The following is an 18,641-nucleotide window of genomic DNA, read 5'->3' on the forward strand; positions in this document are numbered from 1 at the left end:
TATTTATAATAAAATGTTCCATTTGCTCACTCAGGGATTTCCTAACCACTCAGTTCAAACCTCTTGCAAATATTTTATCAAATTGCTAGCCTCTGGCATGACTCTGCTTGGCTTTCAATCAACTCCATAGTCTATTATATCAGTGCTACTTTCCCAACCACAGTACATCCCTGAATCTCTTTCCCTTCCAATGTCTGTTTCCTCTGCACCTCACTGAGGGGAAAAGTGAGCTGCTGAGAGAAGATGAGCAGTTTTCCAGTCCTCCTTTGTTTCCGATGCCCACTTTGCTGATGTTGGGTGAATTCACTTACTCCCACTGTAGTTTTCCCATTTACACTCTCTTTCTTTACACCTCAGATTAGATTGATCTTGTGATGTAGATTCTGCACTCGCTGAGAAGAATGGACCAACCCAAAACCAATAATTTACAAAGCATTAGCCAGAAACTCTTGGAATTGTCTGTATTTATCCCATTTCTTCTCCTAATATGGTTTTAGGTGGCATGTTGTAGATGAATGCTGTCAGTTATTTCATATTATTTTATCATGTTAAATACAGTTTTAATTCTAACTTTTCTTTCAAAATTAATGACAGTCTTTTTAATAAAATACATGTAATAAAAAAAGGTTAAAGGCATAATTATAGATACTGCTAGATTAATGTCAGGGATTCCCAAAGACCGTTTCTATGCGTGTATTTCAAGGTTATGTTTCCAAATTAGAGAATTATGTCAAAAAAGAAGGATGATTTGTTTGCTACTGTAAAGATATATGTTAACATTTCATTTAGTTGCTTTTAATGCATTTTATGATCCGAAAGACTATAATTTGATAGAAAAACCATTCTGGTAATCTATGGCTGTAAAGAAAATGCTATTTACCTCAAGGCACCAATATGATACGAACTATATTAGACTATTAAGGAGAGCATTACCTCAAAGTCAAAACCCTGACCATAACTCGTAGAACTGCCACTATCGTAAGATGGAAATTGTTGATAGAAATGCACTAGACCAAGATATCTTCAAAGAGCCTGAAGAAGAAAAATGTTTTATAAAAGCAAATAATAGTAACTGCTACCACAACAAAACACTTATTGAGTGTTTATGAGGTGTCAGGCATTGTGCTCAGCACTGGCCTTGGATTATCTCACTTACTTCTGGAGACCAAGGTCAAAATATTGTGACATTTGGCTTTAAACAAATGAACTTCTAGGTAGACATGCTATATATATAGACTTCACATTATTATCATCGTTGTCATCATCATCATCATCACAGTAACAGTATCAGATACTTGGCTGAGTATTTTATATCAGTGATCTCATTTAATCCTTACAATTGTCCCATTGGGTCACTACTAATATCTCCATATTACTGATTGGAAATCAAAACTCTGAGAGGATACATTGCCCAAGATCATTTGTTGTTGTTGTTGTTTTTGTTGTTTTTGAGACTGAGTCTCGCTCTATCGCCCAGGCTGGAGTGCAGTGGGCATGATCGCGGCTCACTGCAAGCTCCACCTCCCGGGTTCACGTCATTCTCCTGCCTCAGCCTCCCCAGTAGCTGGGACTACAGGTGCCCACCACCATGCCCGGCTAATTTTTTGCATTTTTAGTAGAGACAGGGTTTCACCGTGTTAGCCAGGATGGTCTCGATCTCCCGACCTTGTGATCCACCCACCTTAGCCTCCCAAAGTGCTGGGATTACAGGCGTGAGCCACCGTGCCCTGCTGCCCAAGATCATTAATTAGTGTCAGAGCTATGATTCAAACCTAGGCCTTACTTAAAGTCAGATAAACTTGAAAGTTTATAGGTCAATCACAACTTATTATAGATTGCCTCCTCAAAGAAGAAAAGGGTAGCTTGCTGGGATGGCAGCATTCTAATAAATTCTACCCAGCAGTACATACCCAACAGCCTGAAAATGGCAAACCCTACTTCTTTCTCCCAAGTATATGAGACCTTCACAACATGTAGACCTTATTAAGTAAAAATTCAAAGTTTGTGAAAGCTTGTGGAAGAAACTATACTTTATCCATAAAGGCAGCATGATACCTAATAATGCTTTTTCTTGTCCCTTTATTTGAGATTAAATCCTCTATACTATTATGTACTACAAGGGTACGATTATACATCACTTTGTGATTTTAAAATATCTATTACTAAATAACGGCACTTTAGTTAACCATGAGAAGATAACGTAGCATTATCTGACAATGGACAGAATGAACCAATTACCAACTGGTACCACCAACAAGAGAGAGATATTCTTCCTACTGTTAAAAATATAGACGTGTGACCAGTCAAAATGGCTACTATTAAAAAGTCAAAAAGTAACAGATGCTGGCAAGGTTGTGGAGAAAAAGGAATGCTTATACACTGTTGGAGGAAGTTTAAATTCATTCAGCCATTGTGGAAGACAGTATGGCAATTCCTCAAAGACTTAAAGACAGAAGTAGCATTCAACCCAGCAATCCCATTATGGGGTATATACCCAAAGGAATATAAATCATTCTATTACAAAGACACATGCACTCATACGTTCCTTGCAGCACTATTCCCAATAGCAAAGACATGGAATCAACCTAAATGTCCATCAATGATAGACTGAGTAAAGAAAATGTAGTACATATATACCATAGAATACTATGGAGCCATAAAAAAGGATGAGATCATGTTCTTTGCAGGGACATTGATGAAGCTGGAGTCCATTATCCTTAGCAAACTAACACAGGAATAGAAAACCAAACACCTCATGTTCTCACTTATAAGTGGGAGCTAAATAATGAGAACAAATGGCCACATAGAGGAGAACAACAGATGATGGGGCCTTTCAGAAGGTGGAGGGTGGGAGGAGGGAGAGGATCAGGAAAAGCAACTAATTGGTACTAGGCTTAACACCTGGGTGATGAAATAATCTGTACAACAGCCCCCATGACACAAGTTTACCTATGTAAAAACCTGCACTTGTACCCCTGAACTTACAAGTTAAAAAAACAGATAGAAGTGTGATGTTAGCACAGGTTTTGATATTCATTCAGTCAGTCAGTTACCAGACACGAGTATGTATGTGGGACTCTGGGGTTAAGTCTTAAGGAAGAAAGACAAAGGCCCTGACCTCAAGCATATTACAGTTTAGTGAAAAATATCACATTTCCCCAAGTCTGCACATTTAGAAACAACTTCTTAGATTATTTTCAGACCATAATAGAACTTCTCTGAAAATAGATGACTCAATCATACAAAAAATACTGACTCTGATGTACTACTAAGGAGCCATACAACAATGGTAATTTTCAATAAAATAACTGAAGGGAAAATGATGCTCTGAGTTAGGAGATTCTTCTACCAGAGGTGTTAATGTGCTGCAGCTCATTAGAGGATTATATCAAATAGAGCTGAACTGACGTTCACTTTTTTGTGCGTTTTGTGTCTTCTTTAGGCTCCTTCCCCCAGTTATTTTCTATATCCTTAAAGTGTCCCCTATTACTTTGACCACAAATGCAGTGTAATGGAAAGGACATGATACATTCAGCAGAATTACTTAATTAGGTTTTTGTGAGCAGTATGTGCCAAGTAGGCTACGTTTGCTTTCTAGCCATAAAAATGTGCCTGCGATGCATGCCGTGTTCTCGAGGAGGAAACACAGTGATTGATGTGATGATAAAACAATGAAGGGAAGGATAAAGCCAGAAAGAAAAATGTCTCAAAAGGGAAATAAAGTAGGGTAGCAGCTGCCCCCATGTTAATTGAAGCGTAAATTTCAGAAGCAGGATCTGAGGTTTAATTTCAAGCATACACTGAGAGAGAGTTTGTGTGTGCGTGTGTGTGCGCACTTGTGTGCATATGTGCACTGCTGTGATAAAAAACACACAAGCTCTTTTCATTCTTTGTATGAAGGGTTTTAAAGTCAGTTTTATAAAGGAAAAAGTTGCAAATGTAGAAATGTATTGATTTTCATTGGAAGACGTTTATTTAGTCAGCATTTAACAGAGAATAACAGAATCCATGAAGGACAAGTGTTCCAGGCACTAGAGATACAATAGGCTAGAAACCACACATTTCCGCCCTCATGGACCTGAACGCTCTTAGTTTATCATTTCTTTCTGTACATGTCTTCCCTACTTCCGCCCGACCCTCTGCCATTATCTTTTTAAAAATATATATATAAATGGCTTCATTTTCACTTTTAACACCACCATAGCTGTGCATGCATGCAAAAACACTACAGTCTAGCCACTACTTATACATCCAGCCACTTCTTGCATCTCTCCCGATATCACAATTTCAAGTTTTCCATTCCTCAAACATAACGTTTATTTTTACAAAATGGCGACTTTGTCAGACTGTACTCTGAGCCTCAAATACCTTCATACCAGTTTCTCATCAATTAAAACTCCCTCCATTTGATTGCAGTGCAGCTGAAATGCCTCTTAAGCTTCATGCTTTTTAATATTTCTAACAGTTTTAACAGTCCTTCATCTTAATTTCTGGGTAATTTTGCTTGGAATATGTCATTAAAGCTCTCAGTTCATTTGTCCTGAAACGAGCTGTTCATATGTCTGTTTATATGGCTTGTTATTTTGTTGTTGTTGTTTTTTCTTTGGTAGGTGTGAACTACTTGAGGACAGGGCAGGGAGGCTACTAATTTGTTTCTGGCCACATGCAGTTTTACATGTGTTAGGCTTTTTAAAAAGTGTTTAGAGGGCAAACAAATATGCAGCCAGAAAGTATTTAAGAGTCACATGAGATTTTTAATGAGGGAATCAGCTGCCTTACTAAATTCTCAAGATTTTATTTCAGAAGATCTAAGAATGTGAAGAGTTACACAGGTGAGAATGCCCATTGCTCTCTGCAGACAGCAAGGGATGTATTGCATACACAGGTGCTATTAAGTATTTTTCATGAATCACCTTGGGGAAGGCATAGCCCATTAATGGGGCATACTATTTTCAGGAATGTTTTCAGAGATCTCATCTTTTATATCCTGTCTTTATAGCTTAATGTTGCTTCTATGTATGAGCCTATAGTAATGTAATCCTAAGCTTGGCAAATCTTTACTTTAAAAAATGCTTTAAGAGAGAAAAATTGCTTCTAAGCTTAGGAACAGTACAAATTTTTATAGCTTTGTTATAAACTTCTAAGAAACAGAATTAGGACATCTTGACACTCTTTCTACCTTACGGAGAAGCTAATATACATCACCATAAAATAATGTGACTGCCATTCATACAACAGAGAACAAAAATAAATTTAAAACTAATGTAAACTATAATATATAAATTTTCGGTTCATTTTAAAACACTTAACCTTTAACTGTGAAAACATATTAATTCACTGTCAAATCTTTTATATTCCAGAGGACAGTTCTAAATCATATATTTGTATACAGAAAAGTGGAATGGACTATCTCTGTACATCCTGATTAGCAGGATTCACTTTGAAGGGCTATGTGAGGAGAAATTTTGCGTTATAATACTTGGATCAAAATTATTTGTCCATTTTCCCCATAATTATGACTCATACAGTTAAGAAAGATAAAGTATTCCAAAGAAAGAAAGTGCATATCTCACAAACAGGGGAGCTCTTCCTTTGTGACAAGATAATTATTAATTGCATTATCTTATGATTATTTACCTTCAAAACAGACTTAATTTTATCTCCCTTTTTTATTATTATTATACTTTAAGTTTTAGGGTACATGTGCACAATGCGCAGGTTTGTTACATATGTATCCATGTGCCATGTTGGTGTGCTGCACCCATTAACTCGTCATTTAGCATTAGGTATATCTCCTAATGCTGTCCCTCCCCCCTCCCCCCACCCCACAACAGTCCCCGGAGTGTGATGTTCCCCTTCCTGTGTCCATGAGTTCTCATTGTTCAATTCCCACCTATGAGTGAGAACATGCAGTGTTTGGTTTTTTGTCCTTGCGATAGTTTACTGAGAATGATGGTTTCCAGTTTCATCCATGTCCCTACAAAGGACATGAACTCATCACTTTTTATGGCTGCATAGTATTCCATGGTGTATATGTGCCACATTTTCTTAATCGTCTATCGTTGTTGGACATCTGGGTTGGTTCCAAGTCTTTGCTATTGTGAATAGTGCCCCAATAAACATACATGTGCATGTGTCTTTATAGCAGCATGATTTATAGTTCTTTGAGTATATACCCAGTAATGGGATGGCTGGGTCAAATGGTATTTCTAGTTCTAGATCCCTGAGGAATCGCCACACTGACTTCCACAATGGTTGAACTACTTTACAGTCCCACCAACAGTGTAAAAGTGTTCCTATTTCTCCACATCCTCTCCAGCACCTGTTGTTTCCTGACTTTTTAATGATGGCCATTCTAACTGGTGTGAGATGGTATCTCATTGTGGTTTTGATTTGCATTTCTCTGATGGCCAGTGATGATGAGCACTTTTTCATGTGTTTTTTGACTGCGTAAATGTCTTCTTTTGAGAAGTGTGCGTTCACGTCCTTTGCCCACTTTTTGATGGAGTTGTTTGTTTTTTTCTTGTAAATTTGTTTGAGTTCATTGTAGATTCTGGATATTAGCCCTTTGTCAGATGAGTAGGTTGTGAAAATTTTCTCCCATTTTGTAGGTTGTCTGTTCACTCTGATGGTAGTTTCTTTTGCTGTTCAGAAGCTCTTTAGTTTAATTAGATCCCATTTGTCAATTTTGGCTTTTGTTGCCATTGCTTTTGATGTTTTAGACATGAAGTCCTTGGCCATGCCTATGTCCTGAATGGTATTGCCTAGGTTTTCTTCTAGGGTTTTTATGGTTTTAGGTCTAACATGTAAGTCTTTAATGCATCTCGAATTAATTTTTGTATAAGGTGTAAGGAAGGGATCCAGTTTCAGCTTTCTACATATGGATAGCCAGTTTTCCCAGTGCCATTTATTAAATAGGGAATCCTTTTTTTTTTTTTTGAGACGGAGTCTCGCTCTGTCACCCAGGCTGGAGTGCAGTGGCGCAATCTTGGCTCACTGCAAGCTCCACTTCCCGGGTTCACACCATTCTCCTGCCTCAGCCTCTCCAAGTAGCTGGGACTACAGGCGCCCGCCACCACGTCCAGCTAATTTTTTTTGTATTTTTAGAGAGATGGGGTTTCACCATGGTCTCGATCTCTTGACCTCGTGATCCGCCCGCCTCAGCCTCCCAAAGTGCTGGGATTACAAGCGTGAGCCACCGCGCCCGGGAATCCTTTCCCCATTGCTTGTTTTTGTCAGGTTTGTCAAAGATCAGATAGTTGTAGATAGGTGGCATTATTTCTGAGGGCTCTGTTCTGTTGCATTGACCTACATCTCTGTTTTGGTACCAGTACCATGCTGTTTTGGTTACTGTAGCCTTGTAGTATAGTTTGAAGTCAGGTAGCATGATGCCTCCAGCTTTGTTCTTTTGGCTTAGGATTGACTTGGCGATGCAGCCTCTTTTTTGGTTCCACATGAACTTTAAAGTAGTTTTTTCCAATTCTGTGAAGAAAGGCATTGGTAGCTTGATGGGGATGGCATTGAATCTATAAATTACCTTGGGCAGTATGGCCATTTTCATGATATTGATTCTTCCTACCCATGAGCATGGAATGTTCTTCCATTTGTTTGTATCCTCTTTTATTTCATTGAGCAGTGGTTTGTAGTTCTCCTTGAAGAGGTCCTTCATGTCCCTTGTAAGTTGGATTCCTAGGTATTTTATTCTCTTTGAAGCAATTGTGAATGGGAGTTCACTCATGATTTGGCTCTCTGTTTGTCTGTGATTGGTGTACAAGAATGCTTGTGATTTTTGTACATTGATTTTGTATCCTGAGACTTTGCTGAAGTTGCTTAGTTGCTTATCAGCTTGAGGAGATTTTGGGCTGATACGATGGGGTTTTCTAGATATACAATCATGTCATCTGCAAACAGGGACAGTTTGACTTCCTCTTTTTCTAATTGAATACCCTGTATTTCCTTCTCCTGCCTGATTGCCCTGGCCAGAACTTCCAACACTATGTTGAATAGGAGTGGTGAGAGAGGGCATCCCTGTCTTGTGCCAGTTTTCAAAGGGAATAGTTCCAGTTTTTGCCCATTCAGTATGATATTGGCTGTGGGTTTGTCATAGATAGCTCTTATTATTTTGAGATACGTCCCATCAATACCTAATTTATTGAGAGTTTTTAGCATGAAGGGTTGTTGAATTTTGTCAAAGGCCTTTTCTGCATCTATGGAGATAATCATGTGGTTTTTGTCTTTGGTTCTGTTTATATGCTGGATTACATTTTTTGATTTGCATATGTTGAACCAGCCTTGCATCCCAGGGATGAAGCCCACTTGATCATGGTGGATAAGCTTTTTGATGTGCTGCTGGATTCTGTTTGCCAGTATTTTATTGAGGATTTTTGCATCAATGTTCATCAAGGATATTGGTCTGAAATTCTGTTTTTTGGTTGTGTCTCTGCCAGGCTTTGGTATCAAGATCATGCTGGCCTCATAAAATGTGCTAGGGAGGATTCCCTCTTTTTCTATTGATTGGAATAGTTTCAGAAGGAATGGTACCAGCTCCTCCTTGTACCTCTGGTAGAATTCAGCTGTGAATCCATCAGGTCCTGGACTCTTTTTTGTTGGTAAGCTATTGATTATTGCCACAATTTCAGAGCCTGTTATTGGTCTATTCAGAGATTCAACTTCTTCCTGGTTTAGTCTTGGGAGGGTGTATTTGTCAAGGAATTTATCCATTTCTTCTAGATTTTCTAGTTTATTTGTGTAGAGGTGTTTATAGTATTCTCTGATGGTAGATTGTATTTCTGTGGGATTGGGGGTGATATCCCCTTTATCGTTTTTTATTGCGTCTATTTGATTCTTCTCTCTTTTCTTCTTTATTAGTCTTGCTAGCGGTCTATGAATTTTGTTGATCTTTTCAAAAAACCAGCTCCTGGATTCATTAATTTTTTTTTTTTTTTTTTTTTTTTTTTTGAGATGGAGTCTCGCTCTGTCGCCCAGGCTGGAGTGCAGTGGCGCAATCTCGGCTCACCGCAAGCTCCGCCTCCCGGGTTCACGCCATTCTCCTGCCTCAGCCTCTCCGAGTAGCTGGGACTACAGGCACCCGCCACCACGCCCGGCCAATTTTCTGTATTTTTAGTAGAGACGGGGTTTCACCGTGGTCTCGATCTCCTGACCTCGTGATCCGCCCGCCTCGGCCTCCCAAAGTGCTGGGATTACAAGCGTGAGCCACCGCGCCTGGCCTGGATTCATTAATTTTTTGAAGGTTTTTTTGTGTCTCCATTTCCTTCAGTTCTGCTCTGATTTTAGTTATTTCTTGCCTTCTGCTAGCTTTTGAATGTGTTTGCTCTTGCTTTTCTAGTTCTTTTAATTGTGATGTTAGGGTGTCAATTTTGGATCTTTCCTGCTTTCTTTTGTGGGCATTTAGTGCTCTAAATTTCCCTCTACACACTGCTTTGAATGTGTCCCAGAGATTCTGGTATGTTGTGTCATTGTTCTCGTTGGTTTCAAAGAACATCTTTATTTCACCTTCTTTTTGTTATGAACCCTGTAGTCACTCAGGAGCAGGTTGTTCAGTTTCCATGTAGTTGAGCAATTTTGAGTGAGTTTCTTAATCCTGAGTTCTAGTTTGATTGCACTGTGGTCTGAGAGACAGTTTGTTATAATTTCTTTTCTTTTACATTTGCTGAGGAGAGCTTTACTTCCAACTATGTGGTCAATTTTGGAATAGGTGTGGTGTGGTGCTGAAAAATATGTATATTCTGTTGAGTTGGGGTGGAGAGTTCTGTAGATGTCTATTAGGTCCGCTAGGTGCAGAGCTGAGTTCAGTTCCTGGGTATCCTTGTTAACTTCCTGTCTTGTTGATCTGTCTAATGTTGACAGTAGGGTGTTAAAATCTCCCATTATTATTGTGTGGGAGTCTAAGTCTCTTTGTAGGTCACTCAGGACTTGCTTTATGAATCTGGGTTCTCCTGTATTGGGTGCATATATATATATTTAGGATAGTTAGCTCTTCTTGTTGAATTGATCCCTTTACCATTCTGTAATGGCCTTCTTTGTCTCTTTTGATCTTTGTTGGTTTAAAGTCTATTTTATCAGAGACTAGGATTGCAACCCCTGCCTTTTTTTGTTTTCCATTTGCTTGGTAGATCTTCCTCCATCCCTTTATGTTGAGTCTATGTGTGTCTCATGAGATGGGTTTCCTGAATACAGCACACTGATGGGTCTCGACTCTTTATCCAATTTGCCAGTTTGTATCTTTTCGTTGCTGCATTTAGCCCATTTACATTTAAAGTTAATATTGTTATGTGTGAATTTGATCCTGTCATTATGATGTTAGCTACTTATTATGCTCATTAGTTGATGCAGTTTCTTCCTAGCCTCAATGGTCTTTACAATTTGGCATGTTTTTCCAGTGGCTGGTACCAGTTGTTCCTTTCCATGTTTAGTGCTTCCTTCAGGAGCTCTTTTAGGGCAGGCCTGGTGGTGACAAAATCACTCAGCATTTGCTTGTCTGTAAAGTATTTAATTTCTCCTTCACTTATGAAGCTTAGTTTGGCTGGATATGAAATTCTGGGTTGAAAATTCTTTTCTTTAAAATGTTGAATATTGGCCCCCACTCTCTTCTGGCTTGTAGAGTTTCTGCCCAGAGATCCGCTGTTAGTCTGATGGGCTTCCCTTTGTGGGTAACCCGACCTTTCTCTCTGGCCACCCTTAACATTTTTTCTTCCTTTCAACTTTTGTGAATCAGACAATTATGTGTCTTGGAGTTGCTCTTCTCCAGGAGTATCTTTGTGGCCTTCTCTGTATTTGCTGAATTTGAATGTTGGCCTGCCTTGCTAGATTGGGGAAGTTCTCCTGGATAATATCTTGCAGAGTGTTTTCTAACTTGGTTCCATTCTCCCTGTCACTTTCAGGTACACCAATCAGATGTAGGTTTGATCTTTTCACATAGTCCCATATTTCTTGGAGGCTTTGTTCGTTTCTTTTTATTCTTTTTTCTCTAAACTTCCCTTCTCGCTTCATTTCATTCATTTCATCTTCCATCACTGATACCCTTTCTTCCAGTTGATCGCATCGGCTACTGAGGCTTCTGCATTCTTCATGTAGTTCTTGAAACTTGGCTTTCAGCTCCATCAGCTCCTTTAAGCACTTCTCTGCCTTGGTTATTTTAGTTAAACATTCGTCTAATTTTTTTTCAAAGTTTTTAACTTCTTTGCCATTGGTTTGAATTTCCTCTTGTAGCTCGGAGTAGTCTGATCGTCTGAAGCCTTCTTCTCTCAACTCGTCAAAGTCATTCTCCGTCCAGCGTTGTTCCATTGCTGGTGAGGAACTGCATTCCTTTGGAGGAGGAGAGGTGCTCTGCTTTTTAGAGTTTCCAGTTTTTCTGCTCTGTTTTCTCCCCATCTTTGTAGTTTTATCTACTTTTGGTCTTTGATGATGGTGATGTACAGATGGGTTTTTGGTGTGGGTGTCCTTTCTCTTTGTTAGTTTTCCTTCTAACAGACAGGACCCTCAGCTGTAGGTCTGTTGGAGTTTGGTAGAGGTCCACTCCAGACCCTGTTTAGCTGGGTGTCAGCAGCGGTGGCTGCAGAACAGCAGATTTTTGTGAACTGCAAATTCAGCTGTCTGATCGTTCCTCTGAAAGTTTTGTCTCAGAGGAGTACCTGGCCAAGTGAGGTGTCAGTCTGCCCCTACTGGGGGGTGCCTCCCAGTTAGGCTGCTCAGGGATCAGGGACCCATTTGAGGAGGCAGTCTGCCCGTTCTCAGATCTCCAGCTGCATGCTGGGAGAAGCACTACTCTCTTCAAAGCTGTCAGGGATATTTAAGTCTGCAGCGGTTACTGCTGACTTTTTGTTTGTCTGTGCCCTGCCCCCAGAGGTGCAGCCTACAGAGGCAGGCAGGCCTCCTTGAGCTGTGGTGGGCTCCACCCAGTTAGAGCTTCCTGGCTGCTTTGTTTACCTAAGCAAGCCTGGGCAATGGCGGGCACCCCTCCCCCAGCCTCACTGCCACCTTGCAGTTTGATCTCAGACTGCTGTGCTAGCAATTGGCGAGACTCCGTGGGCATAGGACCCTCCGAGCCAGGTGCGGGACACAATCTCCTGGTGTGCCATTTTCCAAGCCCGTTGGAAAAGCGCAGTATTAGGGTGGGAGTGACCGGAGTTTCCAGGTGCTGTCTGTCACCCCTTTCTTTGACTAGGAAAGGGAGCTACCTGACCCCTTGTGCTTCCCAAGTGAGGCAATGCCTTGCTGTGCTTTGGCTCATGCACGGTGTGCTGCACCCACTGTCCTGCACCCACTGTTTGGCACTCCCTAATGAGATGAACCCGATACCTCAGATGGAAATGCAGAAATCACCCATCTTCTGTGTCGCTCATGCTGGGAGCTGTAGACCAGAGCTGGTCCTATTCAGCCATCTTGGCATTGCCATTCTATCTCCCTTTTAAAAAGTTGTTCTTTCTATACTTAATTTGAGCTAGTATATTATCAAAATCTAGGGCAATATTCAGAGTTTTGACCTCTAATGGGCTAAATATCCCAATATTTAAATTGCTTAATTAGCTACTCTTGCACTGAAGCATCTTCTCTCTCCAGTCTCTCCCTTTCTGGAAATAGTACCCACTCTCCTGGGCACTCAGCCTAGAAATCCGGAAGCAGGGCAAAGAGGTATTCCCTCCACATTGTAATTCAGGAATGCCAGAAAATTGTCTTCTCCTTTCCTCGTGTCCTTCATATAAATTCCTCCTGGCTCACTGATGCCTGAAATTCCATCATTTATTGCTTTAGCTCACAGCCAGGAGAAGGGATGCCAGGAAGCCAAGTACATGTCTTCCTTTCTAGTGTTGCCCTGGTGCCAGGCACTCTGTTATTGACTCTGCATCATTCTTCTGCATTACATCTTTTTCTAAGTGAGGGAATCAAAGCTCAGAGAAGTTAAGTAATTTTGTTAGGGTCACAAGGCAGATTGATAGAAGACATGACAAGTGAACCCAGGTTGGGTTGACTCCGAAATCTGTGATTTAGCTACTATTCTAGGCTAATATTTATGTGGGCCTAGTGCTGAATTAAGCATTGGTCTTACTGGATACTTGTTTTCAGGGCAAATCAGTGGAGCACCTGACAAAAGTGCCCTACCCATATCAACTTACGCCTCACCACTGCAGTGCACTCGGCAAGACTTTGGACTGCCTGAGGTCATTCTCTGGCTCCTGCTGTCTCCAGCAACGCTCATATGGCAGACTAAAAGTGTTACAGAAACACCAGGGGACTCAATCTAGGTCCTGCTGCTCGCTGCACAGAAAGCCAATCACTGACACAACAATATTGCCAAGGAAGAAGGCTTTAATTGGGTGCTACAGCTGAGGAGATGGGAGCTCAGTCTGAAATCCATCTCCCTGATTGACTAAAACTAGAGGTTTATATAGCAGGGAAGGAATGTAACAATGTGTGAGAAAACAGGAACTGGGGAGGGGCAAGGAAGCAATCATGAGGAGTGAAGGGCCTGGCATCTCATTGTGTGGATGTGAGTATTTAGTGAGTTTCAGTTCTTTGATACTTTATTTTTTTTTCAGAGGCCTGAACATCATTTCCTGAGGAAGGAACTCAGAGAAGACAAATGTCAGTTTCAAGCTTTAAGATCAGAAGGGTCAATTTCTATGTTTATCTTAAAAACTATCCATGGGACTACTGGGTCAGTTTCAAAAGCATGGGAGAATTAACTCTCCCACCCCAACCCCAGCAGCCCTCAACCAATGACTGATGAGAATGGTGTATATAAGCTGCAGCTCCCTTGCCTCTTGTGAGGAAAAACCCTGCACTGACTCTCAGAATTATCCACTGGGATTAGGCTGTAGTTGTCCACTTAATGACACTTTTGATAATACATCCTTTATTAGCTGCCCTTCTTACCCTGTCTCAGTTCCCAGCTTACCTATAGATATTTCCTGGCATCCTTTCCAAAATAATCTAATCTATTTGCACTTGAATCTTAGGGTTGGCGTTCCCAAGGTCTGCTTCTTTGGAACCCAAACTAAGGCAATTAGCATCATCCAAAATACAGATTTTTAGGAAGAGAAGGATTGGTGGACTTTGAGATCATCAGGCATTGAAGTGAACAGAAAAAGAGCTGGGCCGCTCTCATTTGTTCTCAAATCATTACTACATCCACGTGTTCCTTAGCCCATCACTCACAGCTAGGGAGATGGTGTCATGTGTTTGTCCGTGAACAGATATTATGCCAGTTCTAGGGAACAGGGATAATGCAATGAACAAAATGGATAAAATGCTCTGCCCTTATGGAAGTTATAGTCTAATAGCTGCCAAGAGATTTTTTTAAAAGAACCAAATGGATCTTCTAGAATGGAATAATACATATCTGAAATGATTTTACAAATTTTATAGGCTTAACTGCAGGAGAAAGGATGAATGAATTTGAAGCCAGATGAAAAGAAATCATTCGAGCTGAAGCAGATAGAGTAAAAATATATTTTTTAATGAACAGAGGCTCAATAATTGTGGGACAACATCTGACATGTAGTTAGAATATCAGAAGAAGCAGAGAGAGAGAATGTGGCAGAATATTTACTTGAGGGAAATGATGGCAGAATTTCCAAATTTGAAAAAAAGTAATTCAACTTGTAGACCCAAGAAACTTGGCAAATTCCAAACAGGATAAATTTAAAGAAAATTAGCATTAGGCAAGTCATCAGCAAACTGCTAAAAACCAGAGATAAGGCAGCCAAAGAAGAAAGACACATTGCATATAGGAGAACAATGATCAGAAACAACCAAGGCAGAAGACAATGGAAAACCATCTTTAAAGTGCTTATAGGAGGAAGAAAGACCTGTCAACCTAGAACTTCATAACTAATGAAATTATCCTGAGTTATCCTGAATGAAGCCAAGTGAGTTATCTGCATCATTTGATCTGTGGAAGCATTTGTTTGGGTAAGTTAGACTCCAACATGTATCAAAGGGAGAGCAAAGTGTGATCAGGAGCCAGCCTGCCTGAGTCCAATTTCTGACTCCAGCTCTCACTAGCCAAGTGAACTTGGGCAAGTTTCTCAGTTTCTCTCTGCCTCACTTTCTCATCTCTAACATGAAGATAACAATAAGATCCACCTCACATGGGTATTTTATGGATTAAGTGAATTATTTTATTTCCAACAGTCTGAGGATTTTCCCGGTATCTTTCTGTTATTGATTTCTAGTGTAATTCCATTATGGTCCAAGAACATATTTTGTATAATGTCAATTATTTTATCTTTATTTTTTAATTTTATTTTTGAGATGGAGTCTTGCTCTGTCGCCCAGGCTAGAGTGCAATGGTGCAATCTCTGCTCACTGCAACCTCCATCTCCTGGGTTCAAGCGATTCTCCTGCCTCAGCCTACTGAATAGCTGGGATTACAGGTGCCTGCTACCATGCACAGCTAACTTTTGTATTTTTTAGTAGAGATGGGGTTTCACCATGTTGGTCAGGCTTGTCTCGAACCCCTGATCTCAGGTGATCCAGCTGCCTAGGCCTCCCAAAATGCTAGGATTACAGGCATGAGCCACCACGCCCAGCCCTGATTTTTTTTTTTTTTTCTTTTTGAGATGGAATCTCGCTCTGTCACCCAGGCTGGAGTGCAGTGGCACGATCTCGGCTCACTGCAAGCTCTGCCTCCCGGGTTCATGCCATTCTCCTTCCTCAGCCTCCTGAGTAGATGGGACTACAGGTGCCCGCCACCATGCCTGGATATTTTTTTTTGTATTTTTAGTAGAGATGGGGTTTCACCATGTTAGCCAGGATGGTCTCGATCTCCTGACCTTGTGATCGGCCTGCCTTGGCCTCCCAAAGTGCTGGGATTACAGGCTTGAGCCACCGCACCCAGCTAGCCCTGATTTTTTTTAAATTATTTTTATTTATTTATTTTTTTATAGACAGGATCTCACCCTGTCACCCAGGCTGGAATGCAGTGGTGCTATCACAGCTCACTGTAACCTCAAACTCCTGGGCTCAAGCAGTCCTCCCACCTCAGCCTCCTAAGTAGCTGGAACTACAAGCACACACCACCATTCCCAACTAATTTTTTAAAATTTCATAGAGATGAGGTCTCACTTTGTTGTCCAGGTTGATCTCAAACTCCTTGTCTCAAGTGATCCTCTCACCTTGACCTCCCAAAGCACTAAGATTACAGGTATAAGCCATTGTACCCAGCCACAAATTCTTTTATTTTATTTTTTCTTATTTTTCTTCATTCCCTTTGATATACACAATCAACACACAAATTCTTTTAAATTGTAAATGTCTGTTTAATGACTCAGGATATAGTTTATTTTGGTAAATATTTCCTATGCAGTTGAAAAGAATGTATATTTTGTTGTTGGGTGGAGTGTTCTATAAATGTCAACTAGATCCAGTTGATTGATGGTATTGTTCAATTCTTCTAAATCCTTGCTGATTTTCTGTCTGCTGGTTGCAGTACTAAGAGAGGAATGTTAACATCTCCAAAAAAACTTTGTTTTTAAGTTTTTCCTTCTAACTCTGAGGTTTTGACATGTAACCCAATTTTGTGGTAAATAATGAAATAAAAATAATTAGGATTAACTCTAAGACTTAAAGATACAAGACTATGGAAGTCTATCCCAAAGTATTTTCACTACAGTTATGTGTTAGATGCCAATGCTATGAAGCACAGAACTCGGTTGCACTTTCTTCTACTAACGTATGCTGTGTTTTGATGTCCCTTTCATTTACAGACTGTCAGAAGTCTTTTAAATGACAGTAATCCCCTTTGCCACTAAACGAGACAAAAAAATTATTCACCAGCTCAGTTCATCAAATAAACATTTCTGCCATGAGATTGGTAATCTACACTATTTCAAAAAATTTTTAAATTTGTAGCGATTTGGGTTTTATACTCTCATGATATCATCTTATATGCAAATAATGACTTATTTGCATATAAGGGAATTGAAAATTAATGTTTATTAAACTTTAAAAGATTGTTTTCAAACACTTCAGAAGTCTTTATTTATATCCAAATAATTATGTCAGGCTATAATTTACTGACTGAGTTCCATTTACTTTATTTTCAGAAAGTATGAAAGCTATATTTTTTTAAAAAGCTTAAGGTGCTCAAGCATTAGTAACATAGAATAATCTCCATCCATTGCTTTCTAAATAAAGGAATTTTACATACATTTTTCCGTTTCTATACTTGAACTTAAAGAAAATCTTGCTTTGCAATGCATAAAATTCAAAGAAACTGTTAAAGTTTCGATGGTCTTTGAGTCAGAAGACAATAATAGCTTGTAGTTTCTTCAGGTAATTATTGATAACATATTTAATTTATGTTGTAGGGGAGGAAGCAAGTTAAAGAGAGAGATAAGAAGATCTGACCAAAATATGGTTAATAGTTGGGAAGAGTTTCCAGCATGTAATAAAAAAAGTAGATAAAAGAGTACTTGAATAAGAGTGCAATATTTTAAATCCTCAGAGCCCAAATAATACAGTATGTCATTGTATCACCATCTTAAATAACAGGTGAATAGACTTAGAATGATAAATACTTCCAAAGAAATAAAAGACAGAACAATGGTATAATCTTCTGAATTGGAGTAACTTTGAAGCATATTTATAAGATCATATGCCACGAACTGATATTCACTTCTATATTTTGTAAAATATAAATACTTAACGGCAACACTTTCTCTAATGCACCTTCAAAAGTACAACTGTTTATACCATTAGAGTTCAGAATAGTAGCTTAAAGAGGAAATCTTTATAGTACTGGCCTCTACAGTATTCATATGCCTGCATTACGTGTATTTTAAAATAGCTCCTTTCTCCTCTAGAGAGTAAAGGGACTCAATTATTACTATATGCAATCTCCTAAATCCAAGGGAGCCCCATTCTTTAACAACCTGCTCTGTGGACTTAGAAAACAAATAGAAAAGCTATACATTATTCATATATTTTGGCAGCACACTAAAGCCCTTAGAGCAAGTGAGAAATGATCAGATGTCTCCCTCGAACCTTACCTGGTTTACTCTTTTGAAAAATCCAACCCTTGCCGTCTCCCACACAAAGCTCTTGGCCACTGGGTGAAATCCAAGCTGGGTAGTTGATCATGATAATTCCCGCATGTCATGGGCAGCAGCATCTCTCAGAGTCCCACAAGCCAACTGCTTGAAACGAACCTGCAACAAACAAGATATTTCTCCATTTTAACTGAAAAATAGTGAACTGTGTCCTAGGTCCAGGAGGCATCACAACTTAATCAATAAGGGAATCATAAAGGAGTGTGTGAGGGACTATAAATGCTTCTCAAGATGCTGATAAACATTAAAACTGTAAGACTGAAGTTTATGTGCTACAAAAGGTGTTTTTGCCAAGTGCATGTTCCTCTGCATGTTGTTATTGATCTACCCAAGCCATCAGTTATTAATGAACATTATTGATATTAAAACTCACACATGCTATATAGTATGTACCACCTCTTCTTTAGGTAGGTGACCAGTTGGGGTACTCAGAGTATTTTTCTACTTTACCCATAATATTCTCAGGGTAACTGGGCAAGGGGATGCAATAGGGCAAAATCCACAAGATTGTGATCAAGGACAATTTCCTTTGTGATTTCTGATGCTCCAGTCAATGTCAACATTCCTTGT

The 18,641-nt window shown here is 39.7% G+C and overlaps 1 protein-coding gene across 1 annotated transcript in view; it reads right to left on the bottom strand.

Moving 5' to 3' along the window:
• The window catches only part of LINGO2 (leucine rich repeat and Ig domain containing 2), a 370,915-nt gene extending 352,815 nt beyond the window's left edge, over positions 1–18,100 (bottom strand). Inside the window, exon 1 of the mRNA XM_055272396.2 lies at positions 18,012–18,100. The gene's annotated coding sequence lies outside the window, so the exon portion shown is untranslated. The remainder of the gene's footprint in view (positions 1–18,011) is intronic.
• Between the last annotated feature and the right edge of the window lie 541 nt (positions 18,101–18,641).

This window comes from Symphalangus syndactylus, chromosome 3 (assembly GCF_028878055.3).
Source record: "Symphalangus syndactylus isolate Jambi chromosome 3, NHGRI_mSymSyn1-v2.1_pri, whole genome shotgun sequence".
Taxonomy (NCBI): Eukaryota; Metazoa; Chordata; class Mammalia; order Primates; family Hylobatidae; genus Symphalangus; species Symphalangus syndactylus.